Consider the following 16,854-nt stretch of genomic DNA (forward strand, 5'->3'; position numbering starts at 1 on the left):
TTCAGATGGAAATTCATAACAGTAGCAAAATTACAGTTATGAAGTAGCAACAAAAATAGTTTTATGGTTGGGGGTCACCACAACATGAGGAACTGTATTAAAGGGTCATGGCATTAGGAAGGTTGAGAACCACTGCTCTAGGTTATTTAGGCTCCAGTAAAACCCTGATTAATTAGACTCAAATATAGTTTTCCATGAAGGCAGGCCCTATTAAGAACAGAATGCTCTGACATATTTCAAAATGACTACTGGAAACTGGAAGCCAGAGGGACTTTTTCTCCTGTTTTCCCTATAAGAACCTGTTAGTGCTCATGGAGGTAAAACTCACAAAATTGTGGGGTACTGCCTTAAGACTGGCTCCCCCTGGAATTTTTATCTCTTCAACTTGTCCATACTGAACTTCTAGCATTGTATCCAGTACAATTTAGGATTCCCTGCCTAGCACGGGTTCCTGTAGGTCTGTGCTCTGATAATCTATGTTTTTCTGTATCTTCCTGTGCATCTTGCCCTAACTAGGAAGCAGCAATTTGCCCTATGATCTCAATTCCCTGATTGATTGAATAAGAGTTACTGATGTTTAGTTTCTTCAGCTTTTTGTTGTTGTAGTGAGTACCAAGTGATGACTTCAAAGCTCCTTGCATACATTTCTAAAGTAGCATTTTCTCAGTCTGTTCTATAAAACATGAGTGTGACAGTGTTATACAGAATGTTAGTAGTGCTCAACAATGGAAGGGTCCCATGTTTAGGTAGCCGTGAGAAGTACTGGGTTTCTTTGTAGGAGGCCTTGTCATTGCCTTTATTATACTAAACATGCATTTGATTCTATTTTATGGGACTATAGATTATATTGTTTTCTAAATTGATATGACTATGAAATTCTTTTGGGGAAGAGTATTTTATAAGACTATATTCACCAGAACTTGGAAAATGCTGGCTCATTGACTTTCTAAATAACTTCCCCTTATCTGCAGTTGCCTAGTTTTCTAGGCACAGAAATATAATTCATCCCACAGACATTTATTAAGACTCTGATATGTGCAAGGCAGTATGCTAGCTCTGGTGGGTGGAAACTAAATGATTAAGACATGTTGCCTTTTAGAACTAAGAGTTTTATATGGAAGAAACAAATACACAGAAATAATTAATTCTAGAGAATTCAAAGAAAGAAAGTCTACCCAACATCTTATCTATTTACAAAAGAGAAATCAAATTAAATCTAAAGAGTGAAACTGAAAACACTTTTTGAAAGTGAAAACTGTTTGCTTTCTACATTTCATTGAGGTGCCAAGTTGGTTTCAAGAGTGAAAAAGGTTTATGGATCAGGTTTCTGGGCAGGTCTTCATAAAACTGCTCATGATCAGATAGCCTGTTCCCTGGTCTGTGCCCATTGTAACATCTCTGTACTATGTTTCTAGGTGTTCCTAGGTGGGCACAGTATGAAGGCAAGGAACACGGGGTGGTGGGTAGACTCACTCCAAATGCTTATTCTCAGCAGGTGTTGGGATTGGCTGTACCATTCACCCTTTAGCCTCCTGCCTGACTTTGGCAGGCAACCTTTTTTGGCTGAAGGACTCATTTTCCAGAACATCACTCTAACTTCTAGTTATTGACAATACACGGAAACAAAAGACAGAGTTGCTTTTGCACCAGGCACAAGCCTCAAGAAAGAAACAAAAATGGGCATGAATAACCAGCATGTCAATAATTGTGAAGAGAAATGATGTTTTATTTAGGCAGGTAGTTCAGTGTACCCTGAGAAGATTGAGAAGATGCTGTCCCAGGTCTTTCCCTGCCTGTCTTCCTCACTGAGATGCAGTTGGGCCTGACATCCACCCTTAGGCTTTCTTTTACTAAATTAGTTCTCTGAAAATCATATATGATTTTATTGTTGAAAGTATTACTGATGTTCCTCTTTTTTCCCCATTGACGCTCTCCTTCCCATTCCCACCCTTCTCCTGCTTTCCCCAGATCCTGTCAATTGGTTGTGCATATATGCATATAAGTTCTTTGGGTTATCTGTCCCAAACCCTCCCACCTCACATCCCTCTGAGGTTTGTCAGTCTGTTCCCTACTTCCATGATTTTGGATCTCTTTTGGTTGACAGCTTATTTTGCCAAATTCATTTATTAAGTCTAGTAGATTTTTGGTGGAGTCTTTAGGGTTTTCAATGTACAATATCATGTCATCTACAAGTAATGAGAGTTCTAATTCCTCCTTTCCAATTTGGATCGCTTTTATTTTTTTCTTCATGTCTAATTTCTGTGGCTAAGGCTTTCAATAATACAATGTTAAATAAGAGTGGCAAAAGTGGACGTTCCTGTCTTGTTCCCATTTTTAACGGGAATGCTTTTAGTTTTTGCCCATTGAGTATGATGTTGACTGTAGGTTTTTCACATATGGCCTTTATTATGTTGAGATATGATCCCTCTATTCCCACATTGCTGAGCACTCTTATCATAAATGGGTGCTGGATTTTGTCAAATGCTTTTTTGGCATCTATTGATAATCATATGCTTTTTAATCTTTCATTTTGTTTATGTGGTATATCACATTTATTGTTTCGGAAATATTGTACCAGACTTGAATCCCTGAGATGAATCCCACTAATTCATGGTGAATAATTTTCTTGATGTATTGCTGAATCTGAGTTGCTAATATTTTGTTTAGAATTTTGGCATCTATGTTTATCAGGGGTAGTAGACTGTAGTTTTCTTTGTTTGTAGTGTCTTTATCTGGTTTTGGAATTAGGATTATGCTGACCTCATTAAAAAGCATTTGGAAGTCTTCCTTCTTCTTGAATTGTTTTATAATAGTTTGAGGAGAATGGGTATTAGTCTTCTTTGAATGTTCAATAAAACTCCCCTGTGAAACTGTCTGGGCCTGGACTTTTGTTTGCTGGTAGTTTCTTGATTACATAATCAATTTCCTTAGTTGTTATTGATCTGTTCAAGTTTTGTCTCTTCCTGGTTCAGTTTTGGGAGACTGTATGATTCCAGAATTTGTCCATTTTGCCTAGATTGTCCAATTTGTTGGCATATAATTGTTCATAGTATTTTTAAATAATGCTTTGTATTTTTGTGTAGTCAGTTGTTATTTTTTCTCTTTCTTTTCTGATTTTGTTAATTTGGATCCTCTCTCTTTGTTTCTTGGTAAGTCTGGTTAAGGGTCCATCAATCTTGTTTGTCTTTTCAAAGAATCAGCCTTTTGTTTTGTTTATCTTTTCAATTGTTATTTTGTTTTAGTCTCTATGTTGTTTATTTCTGCTCTGACCTTTACTATTTTTTCTCTCTGGTTGCTCCAGGTTTTCTTTTTGTTTACTTTATAGTTCTTTCAGTTGTAAGGTTAGATAGTCTATTAGAAATTTTTCTTATTTCTTGAGGTAGGCCTGTAATACTATGAACTTCCCTCTCAGGACTGCTTTTGGTGCGTCCCAGAAATTTTGTGTTCTGTGTTCATTTTCATTGACTTTCAGAAAGTTTTTATTTCTTCTTTGTTCTTGTTGGTAACCCATTTATTGTTTAATAACACGCTATTTAGCCTCTATGTGTTTAAATGTTTTTATTGTAATTAATTTCTAGTTTCATGCCATTGTGATCTGAGAAGATGCTTGATATGATTTAAATGTTCTTGAACTTGTAGAGATTTAGAGTATGTCTTAAAATGTTGTCTATCTTAGCCCTGGCCAGTTTGGCTCAGCGGTTAGAGCGTCAGCCTGCGGTCCTGAGAGACCCGGGTTCGGTTTCCGCTAAGGGCGCGTACCTCAGTTGCAGTTTGTCCCCGGCCCTGGTCGGTTGTGCGGGTGGCAGCCACTCGATGTGTTCCTTTCACATCGATGTTTCTCTCTCTCTCTCTGTTCCTCTCTCTCCCTCCCACTCTACGTGAACAAAAAACAGAAAAAAAAAAATGTCCTCGGGTGAGGATAAAAAATAAAAAAATAAAAAAAATGTTGTCTATCTTAGAGAATTCCTCATGTGTACTTGAGAAGAATGTAAATTCTGCAGTTTTGGGCTATAATTCTCTGTAAATATCTATTAAATCCATTTGTTTTAGTGCATCTTTTAGAGTCTTTGTTTCCTTGTTAATTTTTTTTTTTTTTTTTTTTTTGTCTAGAGGATCTATCCAGTGATATCAATGGGGTGTGAAATTTTCCTGTTATGATTGTATTGCTTTTGATTACTCCTTTGAGGTCTTCCAGAAGTTTTAAAATATATTTTGGTGCTCCTTTATTGGGTGCAAATATGTTTACCAAGGTTACATCCTCCTGTTGGATAGATTCTTTCAATATTATGTAGTGGCCTTATTTGTCTCTAGTTACAGCCTTCACTTTAAAGTCTATTTTATCAGATATGAGTATTGCTAGTCCAGCTTTTTTTCCCTTTCCATTTTCTTGAAAAATGTTTTTCTGTCCCTTCACTTTCAACCTGTGAGCCTTTTGTTGTGAGGTGGGTCTCTTGTAAACAACATATACATGAGTCATATTTTCTCATCCATTCAGCTACTCTATGTCTTTTGATTATTTACTCCATTTACATTTAAGATTATTATTAATATGTACTTATTTATTGCCATTTTAATTTTTTTTTGGTTATGTTTTTCTCCTTATTTTTTCTGCTTATTATAGCAGTCCTTTTAACATTTCTTACAGTCCTGGTATGGTGATAATATATTCTCTTAGCCTTTTTATGTATTTATTTTTTGTCTGGGAAGCTCTTTATTTCACCTTCTATTTTGAATGATAGCCATGCTGAATAGGGTAGTCTTGGATTCAGGTCCTTGGTTTTCATTACATTGAATACTTCATGCCATTCCTTTCTGGCCTATAGTGTTTCTGTTGAGAAATCTGCTGATAGCCTTATGGGGATTCCTTTGTTGATAACCTGTTACTTTTCTCTTACTGCTTTTAGGATTCTCTCTTTGTCTTTAGTTTTTGGCATTTTAATTATGATTCATCTTGGTGTGGGCCTGTTTGGGTTCTTATTTGGGGCTCTCTGTGCTTCCTGAACTTGTATACCTTTTCCTTTCACCAAGTTAAGGAAGTTTTCTGTCACTACTTCTTCAAATATATTCTCTGACCCTTCCTCATTTTCTTCTTCTTCTGGAACTCTAATTATGTAGATGCTGTTATGTTCACGTTGTCCCACAGTTCTCTTAAACCTTACTCCTGTTTTTTAATTTTTTTTTTTATTCACTGAGTGGGTTATTTCTACTACCCTGTATTCGAATCCACTGATCTGATTATTAGCATTCTCGAATATGCTGGTTATTCCTTACAAAGTGTTCTTTATGTGTGTTATGTCATTCTTCATTTCTGCTTGGTGTTTTCTTTTTCTTTCCAATTGGTTGATTTCATTGTTTGTTTCCATATCTTTACTCATACTGTTGAGTTTTCTCATAATCATTACTCTGAACTCTACCTCTAATAACTTGCTTAATTCCATTTTATTTATCCTTTCTTGTGTAGAATTCTCTTGTTCTTTAATTTGGGATTTTTTTCTTTGTTTCACCACTTTGGCTGTCTCAATGGGTTTTGGAGCCTTTCAGATTTTCCCTGTGGGTGTTGGTGTTCCACTTATTATGGCTCCTCTACTGGGTTTGGATGAGTGTGGAAGTGCCTACTTTAAACACCAATGTCTAGTTTTAAGTTCCTGGGTAAATTCACACACCAAACAAAGATTCAATTATTCTACAGTTTTTGCCTGCAGGCTATTAATCTGAGTTACTTAATGAGCCTCAGGCTGTAGCCCTCTGCTGAATTAAAAATTCCTCAGTTGGACAGGGTAAGAGGATTTATCATGGGTGGGGCAATTGCTTTCCCCTGGGTTATAGTTGCTTTGATAAGAAAGTGGCTTCTGTAGTGTGAGTTATTGGCTCAGCACAGGGGTCAGTGCTTTGTGAAAATCATATTTATAAAAGGCATATATGTAGCCTGGCCAGTGAAGCTCAGTGTTTGAGGGTTGACCCATGAACCAAGAGGTCATCAGTTTGATTCCTGATCAGGGCACATGCCCAGTTTGTAGACCCAATCCCCAGTATGGGGCATAAAGGAGGCAGCCAATAAATGCTCTCTCTCATTGATATTTCTCTCTCTCTCTCTCTCTCTCTCCTTTACTCTTCCTCTCTCCCTAGCATCAATAAAAACATTTTTTTAAAAGTCCTTAAAAAAGGCAGATATGTAAAAAGAGGAGATAGGACTTCATATTATAGTTCTTGCATGGCTGTGTTATCAAATGACAAATTTCTTGTCAAAAAATCAAAGGCAAATCACTTCATCTGTTGTTCTGCAGCTTCCTTCTTTGTGAAGTAACAAGTGGTGAATTAAGAAAGTTCTAAGTTTTATTCCCACTTTATGACTTATTACAACTCCTACAATTGAGGCCGCATGAAGGCATGGTAACTTGGGAAATCCTCACAGACATGAAATCCAGTTAGAAGGTTGTAATCAGCAACTATTTTCTGTAATGGAAGAGAATAGAGAATACTAGACTACATTGTATGCAAAAAGGTAAATATTGTTTTTTGAAATATATCTATATATATCTATATATAATTTGTTAGGGTTCTCCAAAGAAACAGAACTGGGTGGAGGGAGGGGAGGGGAGGAAAGGGAAGGGAGAGAGAGAGAGAGAGAGAAAAAGAGAGATTAAGGAATTGAATTACTTGGTTATAGAGGCTAGGCAGTTCAAAATTTGTAAGGCAGGCTACCAAGTTACCAGGTTGAAGACTCAGGGAAGAGTTAATGTTTCAGCTCAAGTCCAAACAAGATCATCTGAAGGTGGAATTTCCTGTTTTTCAGGACACTTCAGTCTGTTTTCTCTTAAAGGCCATCTACTTATTGAATAAGGCCCACCCATTTTATAGAGTATAATGTGCTAATTTTATCTAAAAAATATCTTAACAACATCCAGTGTGATCTTTGACTAAATATCTGAGATGTATATGTATATGTATATGTTTACACACACACACACACACACACACAAACACACATTCACTGAAATATACTGAGTAGTAGAATAACACGTATTTCTTATACAAGCATATCTTGGAGATATTGCAGTTCAGTTTTGGATCACCACAATAAAACGAGTACTGAAATAAAGTGGGTTATAATCTTTTTGCTGATGGAGAGTCTTACCTTCAGTTTGTACAAAAATGCAACATCTCTCAAGAGCAATAAAGCAAAGTACAATAAAATGAGATATGCCTGAAGTAGGTATTAGCCAAGAAGGTTAAAAGCATCTGTGAATCTACAAAACTATTTTTTTAATTAATTAATTTATTTATTTTTGTTACAGATGTTTCTCTTTTTTCCCCCACTGATGACCTCTCCCTCTCCCTCCCCGTCCTGTCCCCTGCTTTGTTGTCTATGTCCATTGTTCAGGTACACATGCATATAAGTTCTGTGGTTTATCTCTCCCCCACCAGCCCCCTCTTCTGGGGATTGACAGTCGTACCCCACTTCCACATCTCTGGGACTATCCCATTCCTCAGACTGTTATGTTCATTAAGTTCCACAAATAAGTGAGGTCATATGAAACTTGTCTTTCTCTGTTTGGCTTGTTTCACTTAGGATAATACTTTCCAGGTCCCTCCATGTCATCTCAAAGGATAAGAGATCTTTCTTTCTTACAGCTGTGTAGTACTCCATTGTGTATATGTACCACAGCTTTTTTATCCATTTGTCTACTGATGGACACTTGGGCTGTTTCCAGATCTTAGCTATTGTAAATAGTGCTGCTATGAACATGGGGGTACATATATTCTTTTTGATTGCTGTTTCAGGCTTCTTAGGGTATATTCCTAGAAGTGGGATCACCGGGTCAAATGGCAGTTTAATTTTTAATTTTTTTTGTTGGGTACAGTGAACTTTATTGATGGTACATGACAAAGTACAGCTCCCTAAGCTCCTCCCTTTCTTCAGGGAATCTGGGATGGAAACTTAAGGTCAGAAGATCTCAGTGTGTTGGGGGATCAATTTGGGACAAGGACTCCCCAGCAGCTGAGGGCCTCTCTTCTTCTTGCTGGGGTTGGTGGTCCAAGGGGCTCTTACTCCTTAGAGGCCATGTGGACCATGAGGTCCACCACCCTGTTGCTGTAGCCAAATTCATTGTCATACTAGGAAACAAGCTCGACAAAGTGGTCATTGAGGGCAATGCCAGCTTCAGCATCGAAGGTGGAGGAGTGGGTGTCACTGTTAAAGTTACAGGAGACAACCTGGTCCTCAGTATAGCCCAGGATGCCCTTGAGGGGGCCCTCACATGCCTGCTTTACTACCTTCTTGATATCATCATATTTGGCAGCTTTCTCTAGGTGGCAGGTCAGATCAACAACAAACACACTGGGGGTGGGAACACAGAAGGCGATGCCAGTTAGCTTCCTGTTCAGCTCAAGGATGACCTTGCCCACAGCCTTAGCAGCACCAGTAGAAACAGAGATGATGTTCTGGGCAGCCTCTCGGTCATCGCGCCACAGCTTCCCAGAGGGGCCATCCATGGTCTTCTGGGTGGCAGTGATGGGGTGGACTGTGGTCATGAGTCCTTCCACAATGCCAAAGTTGTCATGGATGACCTTGGCTAGGGAGACCAAGCACTTGGTGATGCAGGAGGCATTGCTGATAATCTTGAGGGAGTTGTCATACTTGTCATGGTTCACACCCATCACAAACATGGGGGCATCCGCAGAAGGGGCAGAGATGATAACCCTCTTGGCATCACCCTTCAAGTGAGCCCTAGTCTTCTCCATGGTAGTGAAGACACTGGTGGACTCCACAACACACTCAGCACCAGCATCACCCCATTTGATGTTGGCAGGATCTCACTCCTGAAAGATGGAGATGTACTTTCCATTGATGACAAGCTTCCCGTTCTTAGCCTTGACTGTGCCTTTGAACTTGCCATGAGTAGAATTATACTGGAACATGTAGAACATGTAGTTGAGGTCAACAAACGGGTCATTGATGGTGACAATATCTACTTTGCCAGAATTAAAAGCAGCCCTGATGACCAAGCACCCAATACAGCCAAATCCATTCACTCTGACCTTCACCATCGTGTCTTGGGGTTAAGGTTGGCACTGGCTATCTGAAGAAGTGGAGGAACAGAGAGCCTTAATTTTTAGGTTTTTGAGGTAACACCATATTTTTTTTCCATAGTGGCTGCACCAGTCTGCATTCCCACCAGAAGTGTACTAGAGTCCTCTTTTCTTTATACCCTCTCAAACACTTGATGATTTGTTGATGGCAGCCATTCTGACAGGTGTGAGGTGATACTTCATTGTTGTTTTAATTTGCATCTCTCTGATGATTACTGATGTTGAGCATTTCTTCATATGTCTCTTAGCCATTTGTAAGTCCTGTTTGGAGAGGTGTCTATTTAGTTCCTCTGCCCATTTTTTAATTGTTTTTTTTGTCTTCCTTTTGTTGAGTTGTATGAGCACTCTATATATTTTGGAAATTAACCCCTTATCTGATATACCATTGGCAGTTATGCTCTCCCATAGAGTGGGTTGCCTCTATTTGGGTTTTCCATTTTGGTGGTCATTTCTTTTGCTGTGCAAAGGTTTTGAGTTTGATGTAGTCTCATGTGTTCCTTTTCTTCTTTGTTTCTGTTGCCTTAGGTGATGTATCAGTGAAAATTCTGCAGCTTATGATGTCTGAAATTTTGTTGCCTACATTTTCTTCTAGGATTTTTGTGGATTCATGAGTCACATTTAAGTCTTTTATCCATTTTCAATTTATTCTTGTGTATGGTGTAAGCTGATAGTCTACTTTTATTTATTTATTTATTTATTTATTTATTTATTTATTTATTTTTTTGCATGTAGCTGTCCAATTTTCTCAACACCATTTATTAAAGAGGCTGTCTTTACGCTACTGTATGCTCTTGCCACCTTTGTCAAATATTAATTGAGCATATTGTCTTGGGTCTATTTCTGGATTATCTATTGTGTTCCATTGGTCTACGTGCCTATTCTTGTGCCAGTACCAGGCTGTTTTGATTACAGTGGCTTTGTAGTATAACGTGAAATCTGGTGATGTGATCCCTCCAACTTTGTTCTTCTTTTTCAAGATTGCTGTGGCTATTCAGGGTCTTTTTTGGTTCCATATTAACTTTTGAAGTATTTGTTCTAGTTCTATGAAGTATGTTCTTGGTATTTTGATGGGGATTGCATTGAATCTATAGATTGCTTTGGGTAGTATGGACATTTTAATGATGTTAATTATTCCAATCCATGAGAAGGTATGTGCTTCCAATTATTTATATCTTCCTGTATTTCTTTTTTTAATGACCTGTACTTTGCTGCGAATAGGTTCTTTATTTCTTTGGTTAAGTTTATTTCTAGGTATCCTAATTTTTTTGTTGCGATGTTAAATGAGATTTTTTTTTAGTTTCTCTTTCTGTGAGTTCATCATTGTTATAGAATAATACTGTTAATTACTTGATATTAATTTTGTATTCTGCTACTTTGCCAAATTCATTTATTAAATCTAGTAAATTTTTGATGGAGTCTTTGTGGTTTTCTATGTATAGTATGTCATCTGCATATAACAAAAGTTTCACTTCCTCTTTGCCAGTTTGGATCCGTTTTATTTTTTCTTCCTGTCTGATTGCTGTGGCTAAGACTTCCAGTACTATGTTAAATAAAAATGGCGAAAGTGGGCATCCTTGTCTTGATCTTGTTCTTAATGGAAATGCTTTTAATTTTGGCCCATTGAGTATAATGTTGGCTGTAGGTCTTTCATATATGACTTTTTTTGTGTGTGTTGAGATATGATCTCTCTATTCCCAGATTGCTGAGCATTTTTATCAGAAATGGGTGCTGAATTTTGTCGAATGCTTTTTCAACATGTATTGATATGATCATATGATTTTTATCTTTCATTTTGTTTATGTGGTGTATCACATTTATTGATTTGCAAATATTGTACCAGCCTTGCATCCCTGAGATCAATTCCACTTAGTCATGGTGAATAATTTTTTTGATGTATTGCTCAATCTGATTTGCTAGTATTTTGTTCAGGATTTTGGCATCTATGTTCATCAGAGATATTGGCCTGTAGTTTTCATTCTTTGTAGTGTCTTTTTCTGGTTTTGGAATTAGAATTATGCTGGCCTCATAAAACAAGTTTGAAGTCTTCCTCCTTCTTCAGTTTTTTGAAATTGTTTGAGAAGAATGGGTATTAGTTCTTAGAATGTTCTGTAAAATTCCCCTATGAAGCCATCTGGGCCTGGGCTTTTGTTAGCTGGGAGAGTCTTGATTATATCCTCAATTTCTTTTGTTGTAATTGGTCTGTTCAAGTTTTATATCTCTTTCCAGTTCAGTTTTGGGAGACTATGTGTTTCTAGAAATTTGTCCATTTTGCTTAGATTGTCTAATTTGTTGCCGTATAATTGTTCATAATATTTGTTAACAATCCATTGTATTTCTGTGGTGTCAGTTATTATGTCTCCTCTTTCATTTCTGATTTTGTGTATTTGGGTTCTCTCTCTTTGTTTCTTGGTGTGTCTAGCTAAGGGTCCATCAATCTTGTTTATCTTTTCAAAGAACCAGCTCTTTGTTTCATTGATCCTTTGAATTGTACAAAACTATTCTTGACACGGCTCCTAAGAGAGCACTGTCCCCATCATAAGAAAGGGTACCATATCCTGAAGTTTAAAAGTATCTTTACCACATCCTGGCTGTTGTCTAACTAAAGGAGACCTATTTACATATAATGCTTCTAAGTATCTGTTTGTGACCATGTATAGTGCTTTTTGTAAGTGCAGAAAACCTTCAATGAGAACCGCAGAGCATATACTTTTGTCTCCTGCACATAGTCGCTACCGTTAGAAAAGCTAGCCTTTAAATAGAGGAAACTTAAACCTATTCTAGATTGAAAAGGATCTTGCTTTCAGATGCTAGTGATTTCTGGAGTCATTGGGAGAGGTCTGGCGTAGAGAAAGAGTACCCAGCATCATTGTTGAAACTAATAAACCCCGTTACCATCAGGTTAGGTACAGTTAATGTTCATCAGCTCTTAGCTCCTTATATGTAATGAATCACTTCTTGGCATTGGGGTAATAAAGGAGCTCCCCCCCGCCTACACACTTTTATTCCTTTCCAAAACTGTATTTACCTAAAACCTTGGGAAAAATCAGATTGCAATCAAACATCACTATAACAAGCACATACACTCTGATGTATTTTATACAAAAATGCTACAGTATTTTATATTAATTCTTCCTGGAAAAACAATTCAAATAATCTCCTGTGTACTTATGCCTAGCTTATATTTCTTCTGTAAACACATTCTATGCCTTGCACTAAAAGAAAAAGTAAAAAATCATTGCTGTTCTGTTTTGTCTCATCTATGACATCCTTTGTATTGGATTTGGTAGCAACTTCCGATTGAAATATGAATGTTTCCAAGTTAACCTGAAAACAGATAACCACAAGTTTAACTTGGAGGTAGATAACTACACATTGCTCTGTGGAATGTGTGAAGGTACTACTGGACCTATGCTTTCTTCTGGGAATCTCTAAGTGTAGTAGTGTGAACTAATGGTCATTGGTACCAATTCAATGCCAACAAGAATCCTCAGTTTGGGGTGTGGTGAAGAAAGAAATTGTATTCAATGTGAAGATGTCGATTGTTATACACAGCTCAATATTAATGCAGCCCAGCTATAGAATAGCATGGCTGTGAGGTGGCCTGGGGCAAGGCAGCCCAGGGGCAAGTCCCTTCCAAGTAGACAGCTCTGCTCTGCTCTGCTCTGCTCTGCTCTGCCTGTTCTGTTCTGCTTTGCTCTGGCCCAGGAAGTACAGTCTTTAGTCTTCAGGGGAAAGGGAAAGTGTGCTACCTGAGGCAGAGGGGAGCTGACTTACAGAGACCGAAGTCCCAACATTGGTCTTTCATTTGTTCATCTTCATCCAAGTAACTCCAAATCCTTGATTTGTGCAAAAGACACTATACTGATTGATTAACATTAAGCTGTTCTGATTGGTCAGTGAAGATGCTGATGGGAATATAGCAGCATAGCTGTACCTGCACGATAAAAATCTCAGTCATATTGGTTGAAATATAATTTCAGGAGCTCCTTTATAAAAGCTGGCTCAGATGGCAGAAACACAGTTAAGGCAAGTAGTTCAGTGAGGGAAGCAGGCAGTTCAAGGCAGACTTCTCTCTAAAGTGGGCTTTATATGAGAGACCCCTGTTTGAAAACAGATGCTAGGCTCTGTTTTCTGATTATTTTTTTAATCATTTTTTATTTTTCAGTTACAGTTGACATACAATATTATATTAGTTTCAGGTGTATACTCCAGTGATTAAACATTACAAAACTTATTAAGTGATCCTCTTAAAAAATCTCATATCCACCTGACACCATACATAGTAATTGGAATATTTTTTACTATATCCCCTATGGTGTATTTTACACCCCCATGACTACACTAGAACTACTAATTTGTACTGATAAATTCCTTCACCTTTTTCACCCATCCCCCAACTCCCCTCTTATCTGCCTAACATCAAAATGTTCTCTGTATTTATAAGTCTGTTTCTGTTCTGCTTATTTTTATTTTTAGATTCAATTATTGATACATATGCAATCTCGATTGTAGGTCTTTGTTTTCATCACTTTGAATATTTCTTGCCACTCCCTTCTGGCCTGCAAAGTTTATGTTGAGAAATCAGCTGACAGTCTTATGGGTACTCCCTTGTAGATAATGCTTTTCTCTTGCTACTTTTAAGATTCTCTTTTTATCTTTAACCTTGGCATTTTAATTATGATGTGCCTTGGTATGGGCCTCTTTGGATTCATCTTGTTTGAAACTCTCTGTCCTTCATGGACTTATATGTCTATTTCTTTCACCAGGTAGGAAAGTTTTATGTCATTATTTTTCAAATAGGTTTTCAATTTCTTGCGCTCTCTCTTCTCCTTTCAGCACCCCCTTGATGCAAATGGTGGTACACTTCAAGTTGTCCCAAAGTCTCCTTAGACTATCTCTATATTTTTGGATTCTTTTTGCTGTTCTGATTGGGTGTTTTTTACTTCCTCATATTCTAAATCTTCAATTCAGTTCTCAGTGTCCTCTGCTTTACTGTTGATTCCCTGGGAATTATTATTTTTTAATTTCATTTAGTGTAGCCTTTATTTCTGATGGGTCCTTTTTTATGTTGTTGATTTTCTCACTAAGTTCTTTTAAGTTCTCAGTAAGTTCCTTGAGCATCCTTATAAATATTGTTTTGAACTCTGTATATGTAATTTGCTTGCTTGCTTCCACTTCATTTAGTTCTGTTTTTGGAGATTTCTCCTGTTTTTTTCATGTTTCTTTGTGTCTGCATTTTGTATGTACATGTTTCTTTGGGTCTGCATTTTGGCTACTTCCCTGTGTTTGTTTCTATGTATTAGGTAAAGCTGCTATGTCTCCCAGACTTGGTAAAAGGCCTTATGTAATAGGTTTTCTGTAGGTTCTAGTGATTCAGCTTCCCCAGTCACCTGAGCTGGACACTCTAGGTGTGGGCTGTGTGCACTGTCTTGTTGTAGTTGAGCTTTGATTGTTGTTGGAATCACTGGGAGGGATTGACCTCCAGGCCAGTTAAATGTGAGAACCAGCAGCAATTACAGCCAAAGAGCTGCAGTAGTGTAGTCAATCCTATGGAGCAGGATTTGTTTCAGTGGGGTTTTGGTGCTCACTGAGAGTGCTCCTTGAATGTATTGTTTATAGGGTTGTACTCTAGTATGGTTATAATCTGGCATGGTCTGAAGCTGACCACTGGTTCTGGGCCTCCCAGGAGGAACAATCAGCCAGCCGCTACCTGTACCCTGTCTGGGGCCAAGCAGTGCAAGCTACAGAGTAATCTACAGATGGCTGCTACTTGTACGGGGCTTGGAGGTGCCCAGGAGAGACCAAGCTGTGAACCAAGACAGGCAGCCACTAGTGCTGGGCTTCGGGACACTTAGCGAGAGGTACAGAGCATGCTGAGGCCAGCTGCTGCTTGTTTGAGAGATTTATGGAAAGAATGAAGCATGAGCCAAGACAGGCTATTCATATGTAAAAGCTGCTGAAAAGCTTGGATGAGCCTGCAAGTTGGGTGGAGCAGGGTTTCAGAGAATCATCAGGGTGGGGTGAAGAGTGTGATGGAGACTCAGATATGGTAACTGCCTGTTGGCTCTGTGGCAGGGAGGGCTTAACAAAAAAATAATAATCTCTGGGACCACTATTTTCTGGGAGAAATCTGCCTCCCCCAGCTCTTGCCCTGATACCAGAGAAATTAGTTCCTCCCCATATGTCCCTGGTTTCTTTCAAGTTGCTGCCCCAACACTGGAGCTCAGAGGGAGTGAGTCTGAGTCAATCCAGACATGCACCCTTTAAGAGAACCTGCCTGGGACTCCAGAAGCCTCCATGTCACTCAGCCACAATCACCGCTAATTTTATAGCCCAAAGATAGGAGGATATCTCTTCCCAGCACTGGAACCCTGGGCTGAGGGGTCTGGTGTGGGGCTGGGACTCCTAGCTCCTCAGGGGGACCTGCACAGCCAAGATATCCCTCCAGATAAAAACTGCCACATGTGGGTGTGGGACTAGCACATTCTGCCCTGCCATCCCTGCTACCAGTCTTGATGTGGCTTCTTCTTTAGTTGTAGAACTTCCATTCAGTTAGATTTCAGGTAGTTCTGAATGATGATTGTTCTGTAGTTCAGTTGTAATTTTGATGTGGTTGTAGGAGGAGGTGAATACTACATTTACCTACACTGCCATCTTAACTCCTAAATCTAGGCTCTGCTTTTTAATTTGAGTCAAGTTAGTCATCAGAAGCCCTTCTCAGTAGGTATTTTCTTTATTAGAGTCCACAGTAGGGTCTGTCTCTTGCCCCCCCAAGAGCCATCCTCCACCTTACTTCTTTTGTAATAAACTCTAATTTTTACAATGTAGCCAGTGATCTACTCCTTCATGGGTAGACCACATAGTTCTTTAGCCCAAGGACGTAAATCTTAAGTCAATGAATGAAATTTCATCCACAGTATTTAGTTCAGAAATGGGCATGTTAATACAATTCTGGCCCATGGCCAGACGTCTGATGTAAGACTTTGGGGAAAGTTCACTTATCTTATCTTTCTTTCTTTTTTTAATCCTCACCTGAGGATATTTTTCCATTGATTTCTAGATAGGGTGGAAGGGAGGGAGGGAGAGAGGAAGAGGAGAAAAGAGAGAGAGAGAGATGTGAGAGAGAGACAGATGTGAGAGAGACACATCCACTGGTTGCCTCCTGCACGACCCTAACCAGGGCCAGGGATTGAACCTGCAACCCAGGTACATGCCCTTGACTGGGAATCAAAACATAATTCTTTGGTCTGTGGGCTGATGCTCCAACTGCTGAGCCAAACCAACCAGGGCCTCCTGTCTTTTCAATAAGCATCCAAGGAAAGGGTTTTCTTCATTCCTGACTTCTGTTATTTGAGTACTTTGTGAAGTATGATGTCTGGGCCAATACCTTGTCCACTTTGAGGGAAGCCAACCCAAAGTAAAAGTGAATGTGTTGACCAGAGTAAAGAGAGAAAATAACCCACATCCTTAATTGTTATGAACTGCTAAGTAAACCTACCTTGAAACTGTCCTAACTCTAGGCTTCTTGTTAAGTGAAAGAATATTTTTTCCTTGTTTAAGTCATTTTTAGTTGAATTTTTTGTTATTTGCACTGATAACATCCTGATACAGTAATCAAGAATAAGAAATAACAAATTATTGATCTTGTACTGAAGGACAAAAACACCTTTAGCACTGGGGAGGCAAAAATATTGAATGCTTTTGTATAGTAAGGATACAAAAGTATATGTTGGGTTGTAAGTTGCCTTTGGGGATCCATGTTGG

The 16,854-nt window shown here is 38.5% G+C and overlaps 1 pseudogene; it reads right to left on the reverse strand.

The window, feature by feature from the left end:
• Nucleotides 1–8,025: 8,025 nt before the first annotated feature.
• On the reverse strand, nucleotides 8,026–9,048 carry LOC118619879 (annotated as a pseudogene).
• Between the last annotated feature and the right edge of the window lie 7,806 nt (nucleotides 9,049–16,854).

The sequence above is a fragment of the Molossus molossus genome, unplaced genomic scaffold (assembly GCF_014108415.1).
Source record: "Molossus molossus isolate mMolMol1 unplaced genomic scaffold, mMolMol1.p scaffold_m16_p_7, whole genome shotgun sequence".
Lineage (NCBI taxonomy): Eukaryota > Metazoa > Chordata > Mammalia > Chiroptera > Molossidae > Molossus > Molossus molossus.